This window comes from Leucopleurus acutus (genome assembly GCF_964270905.1).
Source record: "Leucopleurus acutus genome assembly, chromosome: 3".
Lineage (NCBI taxonomy): Eukaryota > Metazoa > Chordata > Mammalia > Artiodactyla > Delphinidae > Leucopleurus > Leucopleurus acutus.
Genome location: NC_139145.1, coordinates 167,764,833 through 167,786,306, shown reverse-complemented (window position 1 = coordinate 167,786,306; position 21,474 = coordinate 167,764,833).

Genomic DNA, 21,474 nt, shown 5'->3' with positions numbered 1-21,474 from the left:
AGAACCCAGGTCTGCTTCCAAGGAAGGGCTTCTCCCACCCCCAGCCTCACCATGTGCGGTACTGGTGGGACAGTAAACACAGGTGCTGGCAGGTCCCTAGCACCTTCTCCAGGAGAGCACTCCCCCAGGGCCCTGGGGACCCTGGGGAGGGCAAGCGGCCTCGTTCTGGCCAGCCATGCAGGAGCTAAGAGGCCCTTCTCATTCCTTTTGCCCTCCCATCCCCCGTCTGGATGCAAATGCAGCCGAGCCCTTGGACCCCACGAAGGGAGGAGCCTGGGCTCCTGAATCGCCACGTGGACCTTGCTCAGCAGCCAGGACACCCTCACTGGACTTTTACAAGAAAGCAGCTTCCACGGGGCTCAGTCACTGAAATGTGAGGTCTTGCTACATGAGCTAAAGCCTCCCTGAGGACCGAGGTAAATGGCAAAGACACTGAAACATCACGCATGGAAGGGTGGATGGTTCCAAAAGACAAGACATGTCTGACATCATGTTCTGTTTCACTCTGAGTGTCCACACTGATCCGTCTCCCAGCCCCCAACCTGAAACCCAGTCCTAGTTTTATTTGAAGTCACAAACCCCCTACGACTGTGTCCTGCAGTCCTGGACTGCAGTCTCCAGGACTCAATCCTTGCCCTCGGGCTTCCCTTCCTGCTGGCCCTCATCCCGCCTCTTCCCAGGCTTCAGGCTTCGTGACATCTGCACTGACTTTTTCTCAAAAGGCCCTGGGGGGGCAGGGACCTTGGGGAAGTTTGGGGAGGGACTCTATGGAGAGGCATCCAGACAGCTGGGTGGGCTGATTCACTGCAGAGAATCATCAAGGGCGGAAGCATCACCCATCGTCCCCAGAGCCAGCAGGACTGGTTGGCTGTCTTCTTCCCTCCAGGTTTCATGACGCTTAAAAGTCTAGCATTGCTCAGGTCCGTTTCTTTGCGAACATCGCTTTGCGGGTGCTTTCCCCGCGAACTCTGAGTGTCAGTGCTACCCTTCAGCTCAGCTAAGCCTCTCCCCCGGGTCCTCCAGGTGAGCGGGCGGCACTGCCTTCCTGCCCCTCGGCCGTGTGGGAAGGCTACTCCCTGCCCTCCTGCACTCCCTCTCCAGCTGGCCCTGCATCCCGTCTCTTCTCTGAGGGACTCCTCCGGCCCCATGTCCATGCAGACCAAGAGGACGGATGTTTGGCGCTTCCAGAAACCTCCCTCCTCTCAATGGCAGATCTGCCGGGTTCTGCCATCCCCCTCCCCCAGTCTCACCGTTCTCAGCACGTCCTCCACGCTCACAGGACCTGATACCCTAACACAGGCGGCGGGCACGCCACTGGAAGGGAGATCAGTGTGTCCAGTGGCCCTTCAGTCCACGTTCACTGAGCGCCTGCTGTGATCCCAGTAGAGAGCAGGGACCCAGCCTCAAGGATGGGGAAGCAGGCTCCGCCCTGCCCTGGGGGAGCCACCGTCACCAAGGTGGCAGTCATGGCATGAGGCAGCCGGGGTTTTCCAGAGCCTCACATGGGGTGGGAAAGGGCTGGAAGGGGTCAACTGTAGTGGGGAGGGAACTCAAGACTCCCACATACAAGGCCAGTCCCTCCTCGAGTCCAGGGTGCCCTGGGCTGGCCAGCTGTCAGCCTTCTGCCCTGCTTTGCAAGGTGGATTCAGTCCAGCAATACACCACTTGATGTGACGCAACCCTTGGCTTGGCCAGGGTCCGTGGATGAGGCCTCTAGGTCCTTTCCAAACTCAGCCACCTCAGGTCCCCAAGCTGGAGACCCTTCCACTCCTGGGCCACCCAAAGGGCTGGGTCTCCCCAGGCCCCTCACTTTCTGGGGCTCCCTATGGTAAGCAGTGCCTTCTTACGTAGAAGGGTGTCTTGCCCAGACCAAAGTCTCTCAAACCCTCTGTGGGCAAAGGTCACGTTTTTATTTCGATTCTGCCGCCCAGGGACACTTGTGTAAAATTAACAGTAAGAAGTTCCTAGAAAAGTGGAAGGAAGAGAAAGACATACAAAATATACACCTAAATTTTTCATAATTAGCCTTGATAGACATAAAATTACTCTATGAAATTGCCATGGAAGTTTGTAAACACCCTCCATCTATCCTTATCTCACTGCAGAGGGTAACACATAGTTGTGTCTGGCACGATCCACAAAGCACCCTGGAGCGAGGCTGCCCCAGACCAGGGGTGAGCACACGACCCCCCAGGCCGGCCAAATCATCTCATCATCTACGTGCTCTCTGTGACTGCCCTCATGCTCGGGAAGCAGAGCTGAGTAACTGAGATGAGCACTGCCTATCTGGCCTTTTACAGAGAAATGTTTGCCGACCCCGCCCTAGGCCATTTCAGGGGACACCGTCCATCCATCCTTCTCAACACCGCTGGTCTGCTCGAATCTATGGCTACTCACTCACCTTCTCTTTTCTTATTTTCCATGAGAAAATTACATCGGTAATAACGACGAGATGATATTCACTGAGGATATTAGTCTCCTAGGGCTGCTCTAACTAATTACCACAAACTGGGTGGCTTAAAAGCACAGGAGTGGATTCTCTCACAGTCCTGAAAGCTGGAAGTCTGAAATCAAGGTGCCTCCAGGGCCAGGCTCCCTCCAGAGGCCCTAGGAGAGGATCCTCCCTTGTCTCTTCCAGCCTCCGCCAGCCTCTCGGGGCTGCCGGCGTTCCTTGGCTTCTGGCTACGTCACTCCAGCCTCTGTCTCCTCTCTGTCTCCTCACGGCTTTCTTCCCTATGCATCTACCTTTTCCTGTTCTGCCTTTTTCAGGGGCATCTGTCACTGGACTTAGGGACTATCCACATATCCGGATGATCTTGTCTCAAGATCTGCAACTTAATGACATCTGTCATGACCCTTTTTCCAAATAACCCCAGGGTTCGGTCACAGTCACCGGTTCCTGGAGTTACAACCTGGATTATCTTTACCTTTCGGGGAGGCCACCATTCAGCCCACGACACCCAGTGTTTGTGCCAGGCAGTTCTCAATTGAATATCATCCTCCCAACAGGTTTATGACATAGGGACTGTTGTCCCATTTAGTAAATGAGTAAATCACATCCCCAAGGGAGCACAGAAGGGGCAGACCCAGGATTCAGGTCCAAGCAGCCTGGTCCGGAGCCCACACCTGTCACCACTGAGAACACCCCAGCCCCAGGCATCACGGGGGCCACTCACTGAGGGCCTTTGTTCCCCGCACTGTGTGTGTGTCGTGCCCTTTATTCCTCACAACAACCATGGAGGGGGTGGACCGCAGGCCAAGCCCTGCAGCTGGGCCTCCCCCAGGCCTCGGAGTCTCGGGCATCTGCCCCAGATGGGAAGCGGGGCGGGAGTGGCACCCACCTCTCAACTGCGTGGCCCGGAGCGGCACTTCCTGTTCACAGCCCGCTGGTGAGCACCAGACACACCCAAGGGGGCCTGGGCCACCTCCCCACAGGTACTGAAACTATTTACAAAACGTTCAAAATGCTCAGGGTTTCGGCACACAGTTAGCATTGAGTCATTTTCAATGAGTAAATGAATGTATGAATGAATGAACAAATGAATGAAGTTAACCAGGGGAAAACGAAGGTGTCTGCACAGCTTGGTCAGCTGAGGGAGTGGACAGGTGTAGCCCAAGGCACTTGCTAGCCCATATTGGTGATTTCCTGTAAATTCTTAAAAGGCACCCCCTTCTTCAAGACTTCCATTTATCAAAAAATCATCATAATAGACCAATCTTTGTTAGAACAAGACAGTTTACTGCCATCTACTGTAGTAAAATATACAAAGCTGCACCCTCTGTGATGTCAGTGGTGCCCCCTGGATACGGGCACCACTGTGCAATGCACAACCTGCACAACTGTACAGAGCAGCTCTGAGTGTTGATGGTGAGACCAGATGAGCAGCAGTGGCCAGGCCAGTCAGCAAAGTGGAGTCCAAAGGTGTGAGGGGATCTCAGGAAGGACCTAATGCTGCTGGTATTGGCCCCTCATATTTTAACTGCTGGTGGAGAAAAGATATGGGGAGTGAAGCACAGGCTTCTTGCACCCCCAGAGGGCAAACGTGTCTAATTTCCAGACCCCGTGGTCCGGAAATGGGTCAACCAGATGCCCCAAGGAGCAATCAGACGCATGCCTGTGGGGTTGTCTTGAGCCCTGGCTGGGCTCTGGTTTTGGAAGGGCAGCCTGGCCAGTGGATGACTCCAACCGATGGCAGTGTCATATTGGTTTCAAAGGTCTGTGTGACACCAGGCTGCCAGAATGGTGCTGACGTGCTGATTTTGGAGATTCTCACTCATGTCAGACACAGGACAATTTCAGGGTTCTGAGCTCCTGAAAAGCCACTGCTGACCCGTGGACCTGAGCCAAGTGTGCAGGTCTGTGGATTGGCTCTTGCGCATCTGCGTTCCACCCACAGTGCTGCCTCTGGTCCCAGCACCCAGGGACAGCTGGGGTGTTAGCAGGTGTCCTTTACCCTGGCAGGCGGGGTGGGGGGGGGGGGTCACCCCAACTCTTCTGCAGTCTCCACGCCACATGGCAGGCAGTCCTAAGGCGGCTGCGCCCATCTCCTCTTAAGACTTCCCCGACCATTGCCTCACAACACCGTGGGGCTTTGGAGACATCCTCTTCCAGCTCCAATCAACATGGTGACATCACACTCTTCCAGGCCAGCCTTTTTTATTTGATGCTTTTTTCCTGTTAAACAGGGTGTGTTGTTTTAGCAGTTTTAGGTTCACAGCAAAATTGAGCTAAAAGTACAGAGCATTCCCACATACTCCCTGCCCCACACACACAGCCTCCCTCACCATCAACATCCTTTCAAAAATTTTTATGTCTATTATTATACTTTTTCACAAAGGAAAAATAAAATCAACATCAAGGCACACTTCACAAATGGGTGCAGAAAATTATGAGAACCACTGAGCACTTATAAGAGTTCACGTGCACACACACACACAATGGCCGGGACATACAGAATGCTATTTTTACAAACTCTTCAGCTCGTGGATAATTCAGGATTTGTCAGGCTTCCTGGTTATCTGAGAATACCTCGTGCATTGTCTCTGGGATAACTCAAGAGACTGTCTGCAAACCTTCAGGTTGACATTTTTACAGAAATAACAGTAAATCTAGTGGGACTCCTTTATGGTTGTACTTCCCTAGGTACAGGATGAGGGAGGAATACTCCCTGAACCAATGGACCACTCTTCTCACCCCGCCCTACCCCTGGGTTGTGGAGTGTAAAGCTGTGATCAACACTGAGAGAGAGCACATCCTAAGAACGCAGTGATGAGCATCTAAAGAGTTAAAAGACGCAGTTGGAAGATGTGCTGTTCTACCTTTATGCTATAAAATTAGTATATTTAACATGACCACCAAGAAGTTATCATCCAAGTGTTACTGCATTCTCTGGGACAGGGTTGCATTTGTAATCATCACTGACAAAGCACGGTAACACCCTAGAGATTGTCCCTGGAAGCTAGTGTTCCTGGACAGCTCGAGGGACGATGTACATCGTGAATAATATAGTGTAACCAGCCCTCAGTAAGTGGTCCGGGGAGCTGCACAGGCAAGATGAGCTGTACTGTTTCAACACAAGCAGGTTCCAAAGAGCCATGTGTTGTGAGTGACCACAAGGTGAAGGATGTGGAATAATCAGGGACTGATGCCTTTGGCCATAAACACAACGAAGAGATGGTGCCTAGACTTGAACAGGAAGAGAGGGTGCCTGAAGAGGAGGAAGCACCTTCACACGCACTGGTTGGAGAATAAGTAAGTACGTAAGTATCTCTTCTCTACCGTGATTCCAAATCTTCGCTGATAAATCAATACACCTCAATGGGCCCAAGCATTTTTAACATGTTTCAGTCAAATTGTTAATATGGCCAGAGGCCCCACGAAAGAATATTTGCCCAGGATCCCACACAATCTATGGGAGGCCCTGGTAAACACCACAGTAAACACTTCTTGATGGGCCTAAGGAAAAGGAACTAATGGGCTCACAGATGAGAGCTGGGAAAAGCCAAGAGTACATCAGAGGAAAATGGAGAATGTGATAATAGGAAGGAGATTTTTAACAATAATAATAATAAAGGATTGATAGTATGGTTTGCATTTAAGAACAGTTATGTTGTCCCTACGTCTTATACTTTGGACAGAAGAGAAGAAAATCAGCTCTACACCTTGTCAGAAAATAAATACATTGAGATTTAGAAAGTATACACGCAACCCGGGACATTTTCTTCTCCAATAATATATCACTAACCTAGCCAACAGAACCAATAGAGACATTAATATAGGTTTAAACAAGTATATCTCCTAGGCAGATCCTTAAATTCCTTTAATGTTACATTAGGATATAAAATCGCTCATTTTAATGGGTTAGTAAATGCATAGTCCTTCAGAAGCCCCATTGACAAAAACACAACATAGGCAGAGGGAAATATACTGTTATTTCTGCTCTGGCTGTATTTCCATTTCCTAATAGCAATAATGAACTTGAAGCATTGCATTTGCATACAGATAGGCCTAGATTCCTGTTTCGCTGCGGCTGTACAGTTAAGCACGTCATTAATGTGCACTTCCCAGCCTCAAAACACAATTTAAAGGCCATTTTATGAAGAGCCAAATTACAGCAATGTACTTAAAGCATTAGGGCTGAGGCTTTTCCCAAAATTGTTGCCAACAGGGCAAGGTTCTATGGCACATAAAAGTCAATCACAAAGTTTTGAGCTGTTACAGCTCATGGATCCTGGCTGTTCTCTATATTTCTTAATGCCCACCCACCATCCATGGCATACTGCCACCCATTCCATTTCTCAAGCCTTGCCACTGTCCCTTCCTCCATCCCCCCTCCTTGCTCAATGACCACTGGGGCCATGCACAGCACTGAGCACCTGTGCAAATACAGTAATGCACAGGACCTACCCTCCAGCAGCTCAGAGGCTACTTAGGCCACCTGGGAGGCAAGCAAGCGCAACACAATGTGAGTATCACTGCCTTCCTGTCACCGTGAAGACAGAGAGAAAAGAACGTCTGCCAGTGCCCCTTTGAACCAAGTCTTGGTGAACATGAGTTCAACAAGCAAACGAAGGGACGGGGTGTGAGAAGTGGCATCCCCAGCAAGTGTCAAAGCACAAAGGTACGTTTAAAAACAAAACAAACTCACAAATGCACAGCTTTCTCAGGAAACAGTGGCAGGTGGCAGGTGGTGTGGCTGAATTGTAACACAGGAGAAGGGGTTGGAAAGTCAGGGCCAAGTGATGAACATCCTTTACTGTGAATCCAGGTCACCCTGCGGCAACTGAGGGCCACCAAGGAGGTTTTACGTGTTTTGTTGGTTGCTTGCTTGCTGCTGCTATTGTTTCCTTGCGTAGGAAGAAGAGATGATAAGTAGTCTGTAGAGCAGCAGTGTGGAGCATGACTGTGATGGCGTTAGAAAAGAGGAAGAACAGAGGCAGGGAGACCAGCTAAAGGCCATCCCTGTACTTGGGCACCAACCCAAGTTCTGAGTGGAACCGATGGACAGAGATCCGGGGCTGTGAGTGATATTTAAGAAGAGGATTCACCTCGGGCTTGGTGTCCAAAAAGAAGAGAGGGACAAGTTTCTACCTTGAGTAAACAGACAAAAGCTAACGCCATTTTTAAAACTTCAAGAACGTCAAAGAAAACACAGATTTGAGGGGTCAATAATTTTGACTTTGGCCATGACTTTTGTCTATCCACATGGAGAGGCCCAAAGGTCAAACTGAGGCAATTTGCAGGTGTGGAATTTGCATGGGTCCCAAGGGAGGGGTGAGGAGGACACAAGAATGGGGCAGTGGTCTTGCCAAAGGAAGCCAAAGCTGAGACCCTTCCCCCCAAAGGGGGAGACTGGTTTAAAGACCTTAAGGAACACCTAGAGATAAAGTCTATGAAAGTCAAGTGCTGTTGGCAAGGGCTGAACCCAGGAGAAAGCATCAGGGGTCACAGGCCTTGGAGGAACTGGACTTTCTGCCAGGTCACAGAGCAGGGTCATAAGTGAAGGGAGGAGGTGCTGGGGGCTGTCACACGTGGGGAGGAAGGGCCAGGGGTTGGTCTTATCAAGTCAGGTGTGGGTGGGACGAGTTCAACTGAAGATGCATCCACAAGATGGACCCCTAAAGGGCAAATGGAAACGTGGGTCTAGAATTCAGGAGAAAAGTCAGAGACACAGGGATGACTCCAGTAGTTCACACAGTAACTCACCATGTGCAGCTGGGCCCCCAGGAAAGCCCGTGGGTGGCATTTACCTTGGTGAATTCTCTGCGGTCTGGGGCTGGCCTCCAGCTGGGCAGCCCAGATCTGTGCAGTGTCAGAGGGTGCGGGGCTGGGACGCTGACTCACACTAACGAAGCAATGCCATGTTCAACTACTCCCAGACTTACCAGTTCACAGCGTGAAATATAACTGTCGAGTGGCCTAAAGCCCCTGTTTAGTGTAGCCATTGCGTTCTCTGTCTGTGAGTAACCTGGAGAGAAGACCTATGAGTGGTCACTTGGTGAGCAGGGAGTCAGGCCCTGTGAGCTACGTGGTCTCCCATGTGGTGGGAACAGCCTGGTGGCCTGATGTGCCAAAGGCCCCCAGGTGCCCCTACCTGTGTGTGCCTGACAGGCACGGGGAGCATTAGTCCCGCTCTTGTCTCCTTTCTCTTTGTTCCCCTCCTCCAGACAAGGTCTCTGTTGTGTCTCCATCAAATCACTCCCTAAATCCTACCCTATCACTCCAGCCTCAAGAACCTTCCATGCTCCCTAGTACCAAAGAATGGAGCCCAAACGCTGTCCCAAGGCTGCCCAGGGTCGGGCCACATCCCGCCTTTCCAGACTCACTGCCTCCAATATGATCGCACACATCCATTCACTACAGAAGGCAGTTAGTTGCTGCATCCCTGTCTCCTACTCGCTCCATGAGCCCCGAGTCCTCATTTCGGTGGTACTAGTGATGACTCCACATCAGTTGAGCCTCTTCTCTGCTCCAGGCACTGTGCGAAGGCCGGCTGAATACCTCTGGGTCCATCTAGTCCTCCACCCTGGGACATTATACAAGCCTTTGAACCCAGCCCTGAGCCTGGAGTCTACACTCTCAAAGATTCCACCACATGTAACTTACATGTCTGCACGGCACTTACGTGGTCCACACGGCACGATGTTTGTTTAATCAACAAGCGAATAGTTTAGATTTGTACTACGAGAAACCATGGATTAGAATCACGAAAGTAAGACACTTAAAATTAAATGCTTTGTTATTTTAAAACCAAATATTTTCCTTTACAATAAAATGAGATTGTCAAGACTGCTTCCCTAATTTTATTTATTTACTGAATTTTTTGGCCATGCCACGCAGCTTGCGGGATCTTAGTTCCCCAACCAGGGATTGAACCTGAGCCCACAGCAGTGAAAGAGCTGAGTCCTAACCACTGGACTACCAGGGAACTCCCTGCTTGCCTAATTTTAAAACCCATATTAATTTATTCTGTACACATCTCCTTGGAGGTGTAAGATTGCATTTCTTTTCACACATTCTGTCATTCAGACAGCTCCTCCCCCAGATCTCCAATGTAATCTGAAGTGACGAGGTTTTACTGTGGGAAGTGATCTCCTGCTGTCATGTGGCATCGTATAGGGGTTAAGCATCTTGACTTGAGACTTTGCCTTCTTGAGTGTAAAAGTTGGCTCTACCACAAAATTGCTGGGTGATCTTAGGCAAGTTAATTAACCTCTCTGACCCACATTTCTGCATCAGTCAAATGGGGGTATTCATCATGACCCATCCACCCCTGTGAGGTCCGCAGATAACCTGGGTATGGGATGGCATAGAGTAATCACTCAATAAACACCAGCAGTTGCTATTCTACACTATGTTCTAAAGACCTTGTTGAATATTTTATTTGTATTTTAAAATGGGGTGAAAAGCTGTCTTTGCTCAATTCTATTCAAGAAACTCTTGGGAAAATTATTAAAATAAATAAATAAATAAATAAATATAAAATTAAATTGGGGGTGGTGGTGGTGTGATGAACTGGGAGATTGGGATTGACATATCTGCACTAATATGTGCAAAGCAGATAACTAATAAGAACCTGCTGTATAAAAAATAAACAAATAAATATAATTTTATAAAAAGTTAATTGTAAAATTACTTGGTGATTATAGGCTGTGCACTACACCATTTTTCAACTTTTCTTTAGGTTACACAGTCTTATCAAAAAAAATGTTAAAAATATTTAAAATATTAAAGTGTGTTAAAAAGCAAAAAATTAAAGTAAAGTAAAACAAAATAAGGTAAAACCACACACTTATTTTGGACCGATGGCCAATCTCTTTGTTTTCTCCTGCGTGGCCCTGTTGGAAGAGGGAGCACTGTGCGTCTGTGCCATAATCAGCAGCACTGACTCATTGCTGAAAGAGAGGAAAGCTCAGGACTCCTAAATTCTCGATCTTTCAGACAGTCTCACCATTTTCTAAGCATTGCACCAACATCATGAAATACTTTAAAATCAATAAAAACAGATCTGGCTGCAGAAGGCAATTATTCATACATTATCTAAAAACAATAAGGTAAAATATACTTTCCACTCAACTTTCAGGATTATATGTGTTACAGGTAAGTTTTTATTTTTAGCTAACTTTCCCCCCTTTCTTCTCTTTTTGCTCCAGTTGTTAGTTTCAGAGGGTCAGAGAGAGTTCAGTTGTAGAGAGAAAGTACTAAGTGCTGAATGGTTCTGTCAGGCTCCTGTATTTAAGGAGACAGAATTGCATATTACAAGAAAATGATTGTTCAGCTACCTTTTCATTAACAATTTGTCTAAAAGGAGACAGACTTAACTGCTTCTATTGAAGTTGGGAAGCAACAAATTGAATGTGTTCCATAAGGATTATGTCATACTTCAAACATACAGTGAGCTACAAACACCAAGACAGCACATTTGGAAATAGTGGTGGGTTCCAGGTTGTTTGGTGGCTGTTTAACTGAATAGCCATAAATTCTTCCAAAAAAAAAAAAAAAAGGAACTTATCATTATCTGCACAATCTCAAGTGAAATACTGTAATGATTTTCTTTTATATATATTTTTGGTCCCTGACACATCACAGAAAAATTTCTTTGGGGGACCTATACGGAAGTTTACTAAGGAAACATTAGCTACAAAATACATCCCAGGTCAGTCCTTGTAATGGGTTTCCACGTTAGAGCACAGAGGAGACCACCAAAGGTGAGGCGGGGAAAACTTCTGAATGAGCCCAGGGTTAATGCATAAAAGGCTTCATAAACTACACCTCGAGACTGAGGTCCTGGGGCAAACAGTCCAACCAAGTTGCTTCCACATCCGTCTATAGAACAGGATGTCCATTTATTCCCCATCCTTACCCCATAATGTTCTAAATGACATACTCTACCTTTCAATACTCCCAATGATAACATTAACTTGCATTGTCATAACTTATATGGCCAACAAGTATACAGCAGGTAAAAACCCCAGAACCCCAACTGCAGTTTATTCTGTTGTGTCTCTGAGACATGTTTCCACCAGGAAATCCACGTTTGGTCAGTCATGGAAACATTACTCATTAATGTGTATGTAAGTTCAAGTGCTCCGTGCCAAAACAGCAATTCTGGTTTCCTACTTAATAGAAAGAGATCACTAATTACTGCAGAGGGGGAAAAAACATACTGAAAAATGCCTAATTCCGCACAGAACAAAGGAAAACCACAGAGGCCACACTAGACCAAGCTGGTGCCAAGGGTCAGCTATGGGAAAAGAAGAGCATCATTAGAGAGGAGGAAGGGATAGTTGTTTTCTAACGAATTTTCAAAGATACTGTTGTAGGTTAACAAGACTGTTGTCTTGTCATGCAGAAAAACACTAGAGCAGCTGTCCTCAAACCCTTTTGATAGCAAGCATTTTTTAACTACCCCTTTACTATCTTAAAATAGAATACATATAAAATATAGTCTATAAAAACACTCATTAAGGTGGCTCCTATCAAAAAAAAAAAGACCAGAAAATATTAAGTGCTGGCGAGGGTGTGGAGAAATTGGAACCCTTGTGCACTGTTGGTGGGAATATAAAATGGTGCAGCCACTATGAAAGATAGCATGGAGGTTCCTCAAAAAACTTAAGTATAATTACCATATTATGCAGCAATCCCACCCTGGCTATACATCCAAAGGAAATGAAAGCAGGAGCTCGTGTTCATAGCAGCGTTATTCACAATAGGCAAGAGGTGGAAATAACCCAAACGTCCATTGATGATGAATGGAAAAACAAAATGTGGTCTGTACATACTGTGGAATATTATTCTGCCTTAAAAAGGAAGGATGTCCCGTCACATGTTACAACACAGATGACCCTTGAGGACACTAAGTGAAATAAAAAACTCACAAAAAGACAAATTCCGCATGATTCCACTTATAGGAGGTACATAAAGTAGTCAAATTCATAGAAACAGAAAGCAGAATGGTGGTTAACAGGGAGTGTTTTTTAACGGGTATAGAGTTTCAGTTTTGCAAGGTGAAAAAGTTCCAAAGATGATATAAAATATATATAATATATATACATCCTAACGCAAACTTAATTTTAAAAATAATCGTCACAGCGCCCTAAAACTGTAATAAAAAGGGGAAAATAAATTTGCAATAAAATGTACATATATTTCAACACAGAAAATCTGAGAGAAGGCAATACTGGAGGATGTAATGCAGTAGTCAGATGCTTGCCCCTGTCCTTAGAGACTTCATGAACACGAAAGCCATAGAGGTGAGTGGACAAGGTGACTACACTGGTAAGTCAAACCCCACAAGTGACTTTCCAGCTCTAACTCAGTCAAGTTCCAAGCAAAATGATTTATATGGTGGCTGCCTTCAGAAAATTTAGAGTAGCTCACACCTGTGCACGTGGAAAACAGAGTATTTTCACCCGTATGCAAGTCCCATGGCAGGAAACAACATGAGACTACGAATGTGCATCGCTCACCAGCTCTGAGTGTCAACATGGCGTGTGTGATACAATTCAATAATTATTTTGTTTCATGAACAAGTAAATGAAAGAAAAGGAATCTGGGATTTCTACTCTCTGTTTCCTTGCTTTTCATAATCTCAACGCACTCCATGCAAAGGAAAACCCTTCCAAATGTAAAAGACAAGATGTAATCTTTCTCCTTCTTATGCAGCTTCTTAGAGACTGTCATTGAAGACACAGGCAGGCATGGAGAAACTCCTCGGGAATGAATGGCATGCTAAATGCTGTGGTTTAACCCAAAGTATCATGGGTTAGAATTCTCTTCCTGTGGATGACATGTTCAAAGGATGGTGATGACAAAAAGGATATTAGGAAGCTCTTTCTGCAGAACATATGGCCTAATTTTGCCACATTCTTTCCCCTTGAACAGGGCAATGGTGTCCTTGGTCAGTAACTCTGTGTGTTTCCTTAAGAAGTGCTGGGCATGGCCTTTGTCAATGTTCACTGGCAGAAACTATGTAATGTGTGGTTGTAATTGCTCAAATTGTAAGTATTATAAACGCAAACATCTACTGCATTATTTTATTGTTTTTAGGTCATTCTTCCCAAGATTTCAAGGCTTATGTAAATTTCGAGATGAACCATTACATTCCCTGCGTGTAAATTTTGAAATTCTGGAGGCTGCTTGGGTTGCGGTGTCTACTTGGCTGTACACTTGCAAAGGCATCAGTGAAAAGACCCCAGGAGCACCAAACATAATTAGAAACCTGATCTATGCTCAAAAAGGAAAGAAATAGTCACAGTAACTTAAATATTCAGGGTAATCACCTTTTAGTAAATAAATATTTAATTTTAAAAATTAAAACAAACAAACGAAAAAGAAAGCCCCATGTGACATTTGAAAGTCCGGCAGGACCCAGGGCAATCCATCCATGGGCAGTACTACCTCATGCACTGCAGGATGCAGGGTCCCTAGGCCATGCTCATTAAATGCCAGCAGAGCCCCCTGAACTTTGTCACAAGCAAAAATGCCCCTCCAGTTTCCATAATGTAGCACCCCCCAGGGAAAACCACCCCAACAGGAAGCAGTGAGAATTGCCTGACTAAACCATGAGACCCAGAGAGAAAATCAAGGGGGGGCCTCTTACCCCAGATTCTGTACCCTGCCAATCAAACAGCTCAGGCCCCACCCCTTGGCCCTTGCCCAGGGGAGAGCCACACAAGTCTCAGAATGCAAGCAAAGGATCCTCTCTGCAAAGCCATCTCAGGACAAAATTCAGATTTCGTGTTTTAATTTCTTTGACACACAGTTTATGCCCTCTCCACACAAGTCCCTGACGTGGAGTTTTATTTTACTTAAGACTCTTGAAAAAAAAAGGTTTCAGCCTCAAAGGAGCAAAGCACTAATGGTGAAAACCTATGTGCTGTTAGACCACTGAGGGAAGCATCCTTGATCTTCCTGATGGTCCCCAAATAATCCCCTGCTTGGAGACACCCAATCTGCCAACAACTGGCACTGATCCTGTATGGAACCTGAGTGTCCTTGCATTTTCACTTTGTGATTGGCATCTTCCTTCCTGCTTTGTGGAATTGTGTGGCCACCTGGAGACTGAACAGAACTGGCATGGCTGTAATGGCACAACCAGCCTCTGCAGCTTCCTCTAGCCCTAGCATCTACCAGTGTTTAGAGGAAACAGAGACAAAGGGTGTAATGAGGAGTTACATCAAGGAGAAAACTATACTCAAACGCCAATCAGACACAAGTTAGCATCTTACCCACGTGCCGTACACAGAAGGAGAGGGGCAATGGGCTTCCTTCCAGGGCTAAGTCCACGTGAGAAGGATCTCTAGAGGTTCTAATGCCAGCCAGTTCTCCCTGCCCTCATGCATTTAACATACCTTTATCGCACAATGATGTGTGCTGCTACTAATACTAAACACTTACTGCAAAAATGAGACCTAGTCCCTACACCCAAGCAGTTCCAACTGAGGGTGCTGATACTGTAATAGAGATAAACACAGCATCCTCGAGAATACTGTGGGGTAGGGCAGGGATAGGAGTTGGCAGTAAAAAGTGATAACTTCCCCCTCAGTAAAATGCCTGAGATCCTGAAATGATTAGGGCAAACGGGTTTCACATGCCTGAATGACTGAGAACATTAAAAACTGGAAGCAAGCTTTGTATCTAGACACAGCTGAGTCCAGGAACCTATTTGATATGCAATTTTCTACTTAGCAGAGCAGGTACGCAGAATTCAATTTGGGGGTGATCTGTATTCTATTCAGTTTCCACAATATCATTCAAATGTAGGCAGGGACGGGGAATTTATCTTCCTGCAAATTCACTCCCTAGGGGTTCGCTGGCTCACAGCGTGTTTCAGTGCAAGCTAGGTGGGAGGCAGAACAGACAAAACAGCAAGAAATTACAGCCACAAATCGCCCTGCGGGAGCCTCAGTGCTAAAACCACTGGCTTTTGCCCGCTCCTATAATTGCAGACCAAAAACCACTGCCAGAAAAGGGATAACTAACCTGAAAAAACGGAAGCGTCTCCAGCTACCCAAGGAGCTGGTTTTGCTGTAGTCTGGAGCAGAAACATATTCTTTTCTAACATATTTCCTTGAGCTAAAATATGACCATTTTATCACGTTTTATCATTTCTAAAATTCGGAATGTGTTTTGCAGTCAAACTGCACATTTTAAACAGTAGGATTTTGTTCTCCTCCTCAACACACCAAAAATACTGCTATTCAATTGATAGTGTTTTACAATCAGTGATATCTTAGAATCTAGGAAATTCAGTAATTACCATGATGTAATAATTATAGAACAACTAGAAACATAATACAGAGAGGCTAAGCATTGCTTTCCACACATATCCATTTCATCAAATGTGTTTTGTTTGCATCCCAGCGACCCAGAGGTTCAACTTTGGGAATTTCCAGAGAGATGTTAGACCTACCTCACACCTAAGGCCTTGCAAGGTGAACCTCCTGACCAAGCTCTCCCTGGGCAGGAGCCACCCACCTCTCACCAGTCTGAGGGTACACCAAGCCAAGACAGAGGAGTGGATTAAACCTCTGAGCTCAGCCCAATGTCAAGTCCTCAATTTTAAGAAAGGAGTGGCCCTGGCCACCATTGCCTTCTGCCTCTGGTGGGGCCAGTGTGGCTACTGAGTCAAATCTGCAATGGCCAGTGTTTGTCCCAGAGTCCCTGCACTGCGGCAGGGCGCCTCTTCATTCAGCAGTCAAGTTTTGTGAATAACCAGGCAAAATGGTACATTTCTTGGAAGCACGTGACTAACAATGATAGTCTTGGAGAAAAGGTATCCAGAGAATAAATATGATGCTGACACAGTCCTGGGATAAAGCTAATTGGCAGGGACTAGCTCACTACATAGTGGGGTTACCTTTAACCTTTCATCCTCTTGTTCATTCATCCTCCCTGGCTATCAAATCTCAAGCCCCTCATCTTGGGCACCAGAGTAACACACTAAGAATAAAAAATGATACACTATAGACATTTCCTTTCAAATTCTTGATCCCAGGACTAGGGAGAAATTTTTTTTTCCCCTAACCAGTCTAGGGTTTTCATAAGAAACAGCTAAATGTGGAACAAGGTTCAGAGAGCTTTAGGAAGGGCTAGAAATACCCCCACCTGTGGCTGACAAACTTGAAAAGGCCAGTGGTGACTTGAAAGCTGACTGTGGTGAATCCATTTAAGGAGCTGTTAATAGCCTGAACAGTAACACACAAGAGCCAAGAAATATCCATTCTCCATGGGAGCCTGTTTGAGCCAGGCATCTGTCAAAACACCTACAGAAGCAACCCTTGAGGTGGGAAATGCGAAGGGGAGCAATGCAAAAATAATCCCAGACATTGTCAAGAAATGCAGTTTTGCTGGAAAAAAAGCTAAAGGGAAATATGAGGCTAATATTTGAGAGTGAGAAAAATATATGGCTTCTCTGCTATTGTTTGGAAATTAAAAACTGGGAGGCAAAAAAAGCCTACATTAAGGTTTACAAACTTTGTTTTTAAAATGCTGGTAATGGCACAGTTTACCAAGACAATACAAAAATATAAAAGTCACCAAATGCGAGTGTATGTGTGACACTGTATATTCATGAGAAAAGACGGGATTCCAGAATAATGAAAAGACCTGAGTTTGGGTGGAAGCCAGCTGGATGCTGAGTGCTCCAAGGTCCCAGAGAATAGCAGAACCACAAGACAGAAGGAGCCGGGGGGGGGGGGGGGGGGGGGGGGGGGGGACACTTCCCTGGTGGTCCAGTGCGTAAGACTCTGCACTCCCAATACAGGGGGCCCAGGTTCGATCCCTGGTTGGGGAACTAGATCCCGCATGCATGCCACAAGTAAGAAGCCCACATGCTGCAGCTAAGAGTCCGTATGCTGCAACTAAGACCAGGTGCAGCCAAAATAAATAAATAAATATTAAAAAAAAAAGAAAAGAAGGAGCCAGGGGACAAAAGTCACCCACCACCTGGGAACCCCCAGTTGGGCTATCCCATGAGTAAGAAACAAATGTCTGAAATTTAGAGGTTTGCTTGTTCAGTAACTGGTGTGATCCTAACAAACACACAGCTCTATCTCTACTGACGCACGATCTTGACGTTTCCTAAGTTCTCCGTGTCCATGTCTGTAAAATGGAAATATTAACGGCCTTTACAGGTTTGTTGTGGTAATTAAGTTGGGAGGGGGATGGAAATCTGAACCTATAACATTATAAATCTCCAGTACAAGCTTGGATTTGTTTTTTTCCAAGGAATAGAGACAAAGAATGACCAGGAACTGCAATGAGGTAAATAAAATTTAACATCATCACTAACAATAAGAAATAACTGGGCTTCCCTGGTGGCGCAGTGGTTGAGAGTCCGCCTGCCGATGCAGGGGACGTGGGTTCGTGCCCTGCTCCGGGAGGATCCCACATGCCATGGAGCGGCTGGGCCCGTGAGCCATGGCCACTGAGCCTGCACGTCCGGAGCCTGTGCTCCGCAACGGGAGAGGCCACAACGGTGAGAGGCCCGCATACCGAAAAAAAAAAAAAGAAAGAACTAATTAGAAACAGATATAAGGGGGAAATAAAAATTTTAAAATATGACCTTATTGCATGTGTTAGGCTGCAATGGGTTTCCATCTTAGAGTTCTTCCCTTTTGAGTCGTTCCTAACGTTGGGACAATTTGGAATTGTAAAATGTAAGATGTGAGGTAGAAAACTACTGCTTAAGGCCTGTTCTTCCTCTGCCTTTGATTCACATGCTGATCTTCCCCATTAAATTAAGTGTGTCCTCACAGGGCAGGTAGGAACTTTCCAGAAGAAAGGAATGTGAGCAGAAGTGATGAGAGCTATTTCCAAGCCTGGTTCCTGTATTCCACCCCAACCCCCAGCCCCCACCAACATTCTTTCCCCTCTTCCTGCTGGCTGGAGTGCCAAGGATGAGGGTGACCTTGAAAGCCATGTGTTGAAAACTGCAAAGCCCAGCATCAGCCAAAGTCCCTGAATGAGCAGAGCCACCTGCCAACCTGCAGGGCGCCCCTCAGAACTCTCACAAACGGCTGATACATTCGGCTTCTCTGATTTGAGGTCTTGTGTTACAGCAGCTCGTGTTACCCCAATTAATAGAGACTTTCCCTTCTCTGTATCTCCGGTGCTTACAGCAGAACATGGCTCAGCTATTCACTGAATAATCCAAATGAAACATCTATACCTATGAGCAGAGCTATCCACAATTGCTCCCAGGTCTCAGAAAAACAAAATAAGACTTATACTTCCCAACACCTATCCTTCTCAAACTCTTCCAAAATATAGCAGAGGGAGGAACACTCCTAAACTCATTCTACGAGGCCACTATCACCCTGATATCAAAACCTTACAAAGACGTCACAAACAAAGAAAGCTACAGGCCAATATCATTGATGAACACAGATGTAAAAATCCTCAACAAAATACTAGCAAACAGAATCCAACAGCACATTAAAAGGATCATACACCATGATCAAGTGGGGTTTATCCCAGGAATGCAAGGATTCTTCAATATACGCAAATCAATCAATGTGATACACCATATTAACAAATTGAAGGATAAAGACCATATGATAATCTCAGTAGATGCAGAAAAAGCTTCCAACAAAATTCAACACCCATTTATGATAAAAACCCTCCAGAAAGGAGGCATAGAGGGAACTCACCTCAACATTATAAAGGCCATATATGAAAAAACCCACAGCCAACATCATTCTCAATGGTGAAAAACTGAAACCATTTCCACTAAGATCAGGAAAAAGACAAGGTTGTCCACTCTCACCACTATTATTTAACATAGTTTTGGAAGTTTTAGCCACAGCAATCAGAGAAGAAAAAGAAATAAAAGGAATCCAAATTGGAAAAGAAGAATTAAAGCTGTCACTGTTTGCAGATGACATGATCCTATACATAGAGAATCCTAAAGATGCTACCAGAAAACTACTAGAGCTAATAAATGAATTTGGTAAAGTTGCAGGACACAAAATTAATACACAGAAATCTCTTGCATTCCTATACACTAATGATGAAAAATCTGAAAGTGAAATCAAGAAAACACTCCCATTTACCATTGCAACCAAAAGAATAAAATATCTAGGAATAAATCTACCTAAGGAGATAAAAGACCTGTATGCAGAAAATTATAAGACACTGATGAAAGAAATTAAAGATGATACAAATAGATGGAGAGATATACCATGTTCTTGGATTGGAAGAATCAACATTGTGAAAATGACTCTACTACCCAAAGCAATCTACAGATTCAATGCAATCCCCATCAAACCACCAATAGCATCTCTCACAGAACTAGAACAAAATATTTCACAATTTGTATGGAAACAGAAAAGACCCCAAATAGCCAAAGCAATCTTGAGAATGAAAAACAGAGCTGGAGGAATCAGGCTCCCTGACTTCAGACTATACTACAAAGTTACAGTAATCAAGACAGTATTGTACTGGCACAAAAACAGAAATATAGATCAATGGAACAGGATAGAAAGCCCAGAGATACACCCACGCACACATGGTCACCTTATCTTTGATAAAGAAGGCAGGAATGTACAGTGGAGAAAGGACAGCCTCTTAAATAAGTGGTGCTGGGAAAACTGGACTGCTACATGTAAAACAATGAAATTAGAACAATTCCTAATGCCATGCACAAAAATAAACTCAAAATGGATTAAATGTAAGGCCAGACACTATAAAACTCTTAGAGGAAAACGTAGGCACAACACTCTATGACATAAATCACAGCAAGATCTTTTTGACCCACCTCCTAGAGAAATGGATATAAAAACAAACAAATGGGACCTAATGAAACTTAAAAGTTTTTGCATAGCACAGGAAAACATAAACAAGACGAAAAGACAGCCCTCAAAATGGGAGAAAATATGTTCAAAGGAAGCAACTGACAAAGGATTAATCTCCAAAATTTACAAGCAGCTCATGCAGCTCAATATCAAAAAAATAAACAACCCAATCCAATAATGGGCAGAAAACCTAAACAGGCATTTCTCCAAAGAAGATATACAGATTGTCAACAACACATGAAAGGATGCTCAACATCACTAATCATTAGAGAAATGCAAATCAAAACTACAATGAGGTATCACCTCACACCAGTCAGAATGGTCATCATCAAAAAATCTAGAAACAATAAATGCTGGAGAGGGTGTGGAGAAAAGGCAACCCTCTTGCACTGTTGGTGGGAATGTAAATTGATACAGCCACTATGGAGAACAATATGGAGGTTCCTTAAAACACTAAAAATAGAACTACCATACAACCCAGCAATCTCACTGCTGGGCATATACCCTGAGAAAACCATAAATCCAAAAGAGTCACGTACCACAATGTTCATTGCAGCTCTCTTTACAATAGCCAGGATATGGAAGCAACCTAAGTGTCCATCAACAGATGAATGGATAAAGAAGATGTGGCACGTATATACAATGGTATGTTACTCAACCATACAAAGAAACAAAATTGAGTTATCTGTACTGAGGTGGATGGACTTGGACACTGTCATACAGAGTGAAGTAAAGAGGAAAACAAATACCATATGCTAACACATATATATGGAATCTAAAAAAAAAACAGGCTCTCAAGAACCTAGGTGCAGGACAGGAATAAAGACGCAGACATAAAGAATGGACTTGAGGACACAGGGAGGGGGAAGGGTAAGCTGGGATGAAGTGAGAGAGTGGCATGGACATACATACACTACCGAATGCAAAATAGCTAGTGGGAAGCAGCCGCATAGCACAGGGAGATCAGCTCGGTGCTTTGTGACCACCTAGAGGGGTGGGATAGGGAGGGTGGGAGGGAGACGCAAGAGGGAGGAGATATGGGGATATATGTATATGTAGAGCTGATTCACTTTGTTATTAAGCAGAAACTAACACACCATTGTAGAGCAATTATACTCCAATAAAGATGTTAAAAAAAAAAAGAACATGGAGCTACAGCAGCATAAAATAAAGGAG